A 7,741-nucleotide genomic window follows, 5' to 3' on the forward strand; every position below is an offset into this window, starting at 1 on the left:
CCCTGATGGCCAGATGAATCTAATGAAGCTCTAGTTCTCATATTCATCTCCATCATCCTCTGCCTCATTGTCTTCTACCTCGTTGGCACCTTTAGAATTATTAAGTGCTACTGGAAGAGTGGACATATCCATTCCCATAAAAGCACCATAAGTTTGAAACATGTGGTCCATAGTTGATTACATTGGGTCTGATAAGGCATGTGTTGCTCAAATTGGTTCCTAAGTTGCCTAACTAGTTCCTAAGTTGCTCAACTAAGTGTTGAAGATTCTCAGTTCTCTGAGTCATTGATGGTGTCTTGGTCGAGGGGGGTGGAGGATGGTATGTAGAAGAAGAACTACCCCTAGTAAAGTTTGAGATTGTCTGAGGATGAGATTGAGATCAATTGGAAGTTTAGGGTGCAGTAACTCCTCACTAGTATCTCAATTTATACCAATATGTTTGCACAAAGCTATAATTAGATAAGGGAACTATAAGCCTTCATGCTTGGATTGTGAAGTCTGAGTTATGGCTTTGTAAAGTATGCAGACAATATCAATTGTGCGTCCAGTCATGATGAAATGAATAAGGATGGCTCGATCTTTTGTGACATCACTGAGATGTGTGGTAGGAAGTAATTTGGAAGCCACAAACTATAACCATATCTTAGAAATTGGTTTCATTGCATTCCTCTTGAATGAAACAGGTGCATTATTGAAAAATTGCCATTGACTACCTTCCTCACAGAATGTATGAATGATATCATCCCAATCCTTGTTCCCAGCCAAATATTGGCCATATCTATCTTTTTCAATATCAGGAGTTTCATAAAATTCATTGATGGCGTGGCTCTAGAATAAAACTAATTTACTTTACACAAAAACAAAATCATTAGTAGTTTAAACAGTGTTAGCATAAAGTTCTTTTATCAGAGGATATTTGCAACGGCTGGCGAGGCATAAAATTTTTGCCAGTGGCGTCCATCAATAATTGGTTAAAGGTCAAGTTGTGTAATCAACCCTTGATCCAGTCCTCATTCAGGTATTGTAATTTTTTTGGCTAAAGAATTGGCGTGTCTAGCCACGGCATCAGCTGACACAAATCTAGCATGATTAAACAAACCATTGGAATTTTGTCTTGCTTGTTTAGGTGCCATTATCAAATTTCGTACAAGTAATTCTTAACCAAAAGAGAAGAAAAGTACCAACAAAACACAATAGACCATCAACAATATCAGCTCATATGTCTTCACATCAAAATAAAATAATGCCCATGGTATCAAATAAAATTCAAAAATTAAATGATATCCAGATTACTAGGCAGAAAAAAATAATTTAAAAGCAATAAACTTACCCATATTCCCAATTTCAACTTACACTAAAATTTAAAGTACAAATCCAAACAATCTACCATACCCATAAAATAGCTAAACGCAATATCTCAAGAATCATCAATACTCATCACAAATTTCAAACAAAATAAATAATGGAAAGTAAGTCAATATTTCTTAAGAAAAAGAAAAAAAATATTAAATAAATAAATAAATAAATAAAATATTGAAACTCACTTAAAATCTTGAGCAAAAGTGTTGAAAATAAGTGTAAAAGGGAAGGGATTGATGTAGGTAATAGGTATGGAGAAAGAGAGATGAAAAGGGAATAATGATAAGGGGGAGAGAGATGGAAAAGAATGGGTGGAAAGAGAGAAGTGAAAAGTGCAAAAACTTGCACTAAGAGAGGAAGGGTAGGGGTGTTGGAGTGAAAAGAGGGAGCTATATATAGGAGGCATGTATAGGTAGTGGGTTGCCCATTGTTGGTAGAGCACTTCAGATGGGCCACGGCCTACCTTTTAGGGGTTTCATGGGTCGTGGTCTTCAAATTCGTTGAGTTGTGGCTTTCCTTTTGGGGAGCCGTAACCTTGATTTTTTTTATATCGTGGGTTACTTAAAGTTGGCAGCCGACAAAAGGCGAGGCTGGGACCTCATTGGTAAAAGCCACTAGGTCATGGCTCGCGTTGTGGGGCCTCGTTAGGCTACAGCTTACCCTCTTCCCTAATTTTTTTTTGAATTTTTTTTGAAAGAGGGTTGTATATACGTGCAAACTAAAAATAAATTGATAATAATTTTCAACAATAAGAAAAAAATAAATGAAATTAACTTAAAGGAATTAAATTAAGTTAGAATGCTTGGGTTGCCTCCTAAAAAGCGCTTGATTTATAGTTGTCAGCTTGACTTTCTCTTATTTAAATTGCATTGATAAGCGTGATTTAAGACCTTTGACAATCGAAATCGCCACCCCAATATTGCTTTAATTGTTGCTTATTCACTTTGGAGGTTGATTTATCATTAACTACCTCTACTGTTCCATGAGGATATTCTTTCATTACAGTGAAAGGTCTAGACCAATGAGATTTCAACTTTCTAGGAAATAATCTCAAACGAGAATTATATAGGAGAACATGTTGCTAGACTCAAAACTTCTCTTTATGATTTTTCGATCATGCCATCGTTTTGTCTTCTTTTTGTAGATTATTGCACTCTCGTATGCTTCTTGACAAAATTTATCCATCTCATTGAGTTGCAAGAGACACTTTTCTGTTATTGCTTACAGATTAAAATTAAGCTTTTTAATTGGTCAATATGCCTTGTGTTCTAGCTCGATTGGAGGATGACGAGCCTTTCCAAATAGCAATCTACGAGGAGACATCCCAATTGAAGTTTTATATTGAGTTCTATAAGCCCATAAAGCATTATCCAACTTTTTGGACCAATCTTTTTTAAAAGGACAAACAAGCATCTCTAAAATTCTTTTAATTTCTCGATTTAAAACTTCAACTTGGCCACTCATTTCAGGATGATAATCAATGGCTATTTTGTGCTTGACTCCATATGTAGCTAGGATTGCCTCAAAATTTTTGTTACAAAAATGAGTCCCTTCATCATTAATTATGGTTCTAGGTGTACCAAAACGTGTGAAGATGTTCCTTTGCAAAAAGTTTATCACTACCTTAGAGTCATTCCTTGGCAATGTAATTGTTTCAACTCATTTAGAGACATAATCAACAGCAACCAAGATGTATTCATTATTGAAGGATGGAATGAAAGGACCCATAAAATCAATTCCCCACACATCAAAAATTTCGACTTTGAAAATGTGGTTGAAAAGCATCACATGTCTCCTAGATATATTGGCCATTCTTGACATCTATCACATCTTTCAACAAAATTATGAGCATATTTGAAAAGAGAAAGCTAGTAAAAACCTGATTGTAGAACCTTTGTAGTAGTTTGTCTTCCACTATAATGTCCTCCATAATTAGATGAATGGTATTGGTGAATAATATTGGCAAATTCTTCTTCAAGAACACGCTTTCTAATTATTTGGTCTCCACAATGCTTGTAAAGAAAAGGTTGATCCTAGATATAATATTTAACATCACACAAGAATTTCTTCTTTTGTTGTGAATTAAATCTAGGAGGGAATAGTTTACTCACGAGATAGTTCACAAAATTAGTATACCATGGCAAATTTTTCTACTTCTAGACATGAAATAATTGCTTATCAGGAAAAGTCTCATTGATCACTGTTGAATTTCTAATTTGTTCTCCATTCTTTAATCAAGATAAATGATCTGCCACTTGATTTTTTTTATACCTTTTCTATCTCGAATTTCCAAGTCAAATTCTTGAAGTAAAAGTACCCATCTTATCAAACGTGGTTTTGCATCCTTCTTCTCGATCAAATATTTAATAGTTGCATTGTTAGTGTAAACAATAACTTTAGTACTTGCAAGATGGGAGCAAAATTTATCGAAAGCATAATAAGTAACTCTTTTTCAATTGTGGTGTAATTTGCTTAAGTCTCATTCAATGTTCTACTAGCATAATAAATAGGATCCAAATCTTCACTTTTCATTGGCCCAAAACTGCTCCAACTGTACAATCACTAGCATCACACATTAGTTCAAAAGGAAGATTCCAATTAGGAATAGTGATGGTAGGATTAGAAATTAATCTCTTTTTTAATTCAACAAAAGCATCATGGCAAGTATCATCAAAATTAGAAGAGTAAAATTTTCTAGCAAATTACAAAGTGGTTTAGAAATTTTAGAAAAATCTTTAATGATTCTAATATAAAATCCAGCATGGACTAAAAAACGAAGAATGCCTTTAGCAGAGGTAGGAGGTGGAAGTTTTTCAATTGTTTCGATTTTTGTTTTGTCTACTTCTAAACCATTACTAGAGACTCGATGGCCTAAGACTATGCCTTATTGCATCATAAACTGACATTTTTTCCAATTCAAAACTAAATTAGTTTCTTCACATCTTTTAAGTTCTTTAGTAAGATTAAATAGACAATCATCAAAATTATTCCAAAAAAGTGAAAAATCATCCATAAATACTTCTAAAAATTTTTCAACCATATTAGAAAAAATTGCCATCATACATCTCTAAAAATTGGTTGGAGCATTACAAAGTCCAAAAGGCATTCTACGAAAAGCAAAAAGTCCATAGAGACAAGTAAAGGTAGTTTTTTCTGAGTCTTCAAGAGTAATGGCAATTTGATTATAACTAGAATAACCATCCAAAAAGCAATAAAAATGCTTACCTGCTAGTCTATTAAGCATTTGAGCAATAAAAAGTAGTGGAAAGTGATCTTTTCTAGTGATTTTGTTCAATTTTCTATAGTTCATGCATACCTTCCATTCAGTCATAGTTTTAGTGGGAATGAATTATTATTTTCATTAAAAATTATAGTCATACCTCCTTTTTTAGGGACACGTTGGACTGAACTTACATATGAACTATCAAACATAGGATAGATAACACTTGCATATAGCCTTTTGATAATTTCTTTCTTTATTACCTCTGTCATGATCGGATTCAGCCTTCGTTGATGCTTAATGGTTGTTTTGTGGATTTCTTCCAAAAGAATTTTGTGAATGTAAATTGATGGACTAATTTTTTTGATGGTTGCAATGGCCCACTCAATTGCTTTTTGATAGTTTCTTCAAACTCGAAGGAGTTTATTTTCTTATTCATCAGAAAGCAAAGAAGAAATAATTACTGATAGTGTAGAAGAATTTCTCAAAAAAATGTACCTTAAATGATTAGGCAGTGGTTGAAACTCAAGTGAAGGAGGTTCTTCAATGGACGGCTTGATTGGTGAAGTTGTAATTGATAATTCCAAAGACTTAAATTGGGATTTTTGGAGATCTGATGGGGCATCAAGATGGTTAACATATTCAAGAATTTTTTCATCAATAGTATCACATGAAGAATTCAAAAAAGTTTCAAGTGGATTATGATGATTTTCAATAAACACATTATTAGTTATGTCATCCACCTTATTAATTGAGAAACATTCATCATGTTTATTGAAACGTTTTAAAGCTTTAAAAATACTAAATGTTACATATTAATCTTCAACCTTTAAAGTAAGCTCACCCTTTCCACATCAATTAGAGCACAAGTAGTTCTCAAGATTGATCTCTTAAAAATGATTGTTATTTCATGATCTTCTTCCATATCAAGAATAATAAAATCTACTGAAAAAATAAACGTACCAACTTTTATCAAAACATCTTCCATAATACCATAAGAATAGGTGATGGATTGATCAGCAAGTTGTAAAGTCATAGAAGTTGGCTTAATCCCTTCCAACCATAATTTTTTTATAAATGGGCAATGGTATCAAATTTATACTTGCACCCAAATCACATAAAGCTTTAGCAAACAAAGTGCATCAATAGTACAAGGAGTAGTAAAACTCCTAGATCTTTAAACTTTAGTGGAAGCTTATTCTGAATGATGGCATTACACTCTTCAGTACGTGCAACAATTTCAAACTCACCTAATTTCCTTTTTTTTAGATAGGATGTCTTTCAAAAATTTAACATACTTTGGCATTTGTTCTAGAGCTTTAACAAAAGGAATATTAATATATAACTTTTTAAACACATCAATAAATCTCTAGAATTATTTGTCAAGTTATTCTTTCTGAAATCTTTAAGGAAAAGGTGGTGGAGGTGTGGGAGAAGAGTTTAATTGTGATTTTTCTTCTTTTGAATTTTTAGTAGATTGTTCAACTATAATTTCTTTTTCAGCATCTTTTTCAATATCTTTCTTATCAGATTGAATTGAAGTTTCAGAATTTAAAGTTTTGTTATTTACCTCTTGACTTACCTTTTTCTCATTGCGAAGATTGATTGCCTTAGAATATTCTTCACCTTTTGTTCTTAGATTGGGCTCAGTATCACTTGGTAAGGTGCCATGAGGTTTGTTATTTAAAGCATTAGCAAGTTGGTCCACTTGTGTCTCAAGATTTCTTATTGATGCTGTTTGACTTTGAATAAATGCCTCCGTCTTTGTCATGTATTATATGAAAATCTCCTCCATTGAAGGCTTTTTCTCTAGCATAGGGGCTCTAGATGGAATCCAGGGGGAAAGTTTAACTTAGATGCTGATATAGACCCTTGGTTGTTATTCCATGAGAAACTAGGATGATTCTTCCAACTAGGATTATAAGTGTTGGAATAGGAATTGTTCTGTTGCCTATTTCCAATAAATTGACATGATTCAGAATAAGTGGGACAATTGTCATTGGAATGTCTTTCTCCACAAAATTTACATGTCATAAAGGGGTTTTAAACATCATTAACACTTAGTTTATCTATTTTATTTGTGAGAGAAGCTAATTGTATAGATAAAGTATTCATCATATCTGATTCATTAACTTCAGCAAATTTTCTTGTACCCAATCTTTCAGATGGCCATTGATAGCTATTGAAATCCATCTCTTCAAGCAAATCATAAATCCCATCAATGGATTTACTCATAAGTGCACTTCTAGCTGCAGCATCAATGGTAGTTCTAAAAGGTCCTAACAAACCATTATAAAATGTTTGAACTTACAGCAATTAGGTAATCTATGATGAGGACACCTTTTTATCAAATCTTTATACCTCTCCTAAGCTTCATATAGTGATTCAGAATCAAATTGCATAAACAAAGTGATATTATTCCGCATCTTTACTGTCTTGGCAAGTGGGAAGAATTTTGCTTAGAATTTTTTAGCCAAATCATCTCAAGTATTAATGGAACCAGCAGGAAGTGAATTTAACCAACTCTTTGCTTTATCTCTCAATGGAAAAGGAAAAAACCTCAATCTTATGGCATTATCAGTAACACCATTAGCCTTGAATGTAACGTAAATTTTTAAGAAATTTACAATATTAGCATTTGGATCATCATTTGGCAAACTCCTAAATTCAACAGAAGTCTGAATCATCTGAATGATAGATAGCTTAATTTTCAAAGTTGTTGACTTGAATGGGAGGTTTTTGAATACTATAATGGAGACTTTGTACTCATGGGACAACATAATCCCTCAAAGACTTGGTCTATTTCTCTTGTTGATCAAGCATTGTTTTGCTTGGACAAGAAACTTTTTTATTTTTCCTCCAAAGTCTGCAAAAAGTCGTTTCGATTTCTAGATGAAAAGGAACAATTTTCAAATTTTGGGCTTTTCACATATAACAACTAAAGTACCTAAAAAATTAAAGAAAAGAGAAGTCTAGATTAAAATGAAGAATGATTGGGATTAATATTAACAAGAAAGAACTAAAAATTAACTCCCCGAGAGTGGTGCCAAAAACTTGTTGTTCAACTTACTACCCACGTAAGTATACATATCGTAAAGATAATATAATGATGAATAGAGTGTCGATCTCATAGGGAATTGAATTAATTCTTATTATTAATTA

The 7,741-nt window shown here is 32.8% G+C and overlaps 1 non-coding gene across 1 annotated transcript; it reads left to right on the top strand.

The window, feature by feature from the left end:
* The first annotated feature begins 6,901 nt into the window (after positions 1-6,901).
* On the top strand, positions 6,902-7,008 carry LOC149527788 (small nucleolar RNA R71). Its single transcript, XR_016352283.1, has one exon. It is a non-coding gene; the product is annotated as a small nucleolar RNA R71 (small nucleolar RNA).
* Positions 7,009-7,741: the final 733 nt, after the last annotated feature.

Source organism: Theobroma umbraticum, unplaced genomic scaffold, assembly GCF_002168275.2.
Source record: "Theobroma umbraticum cultivar Fairchild unplaced genomic scaffold, ASM216827v3 scaffold_30.0, whole genome shotgun sequence".
NCBI classification, from domain to species: Eukaryota; Viridiplantae; Streptophyta; class Magnoliopsida; order Malvales; family Malvaceae; genus Theobroma; species Theobroma umbraticum.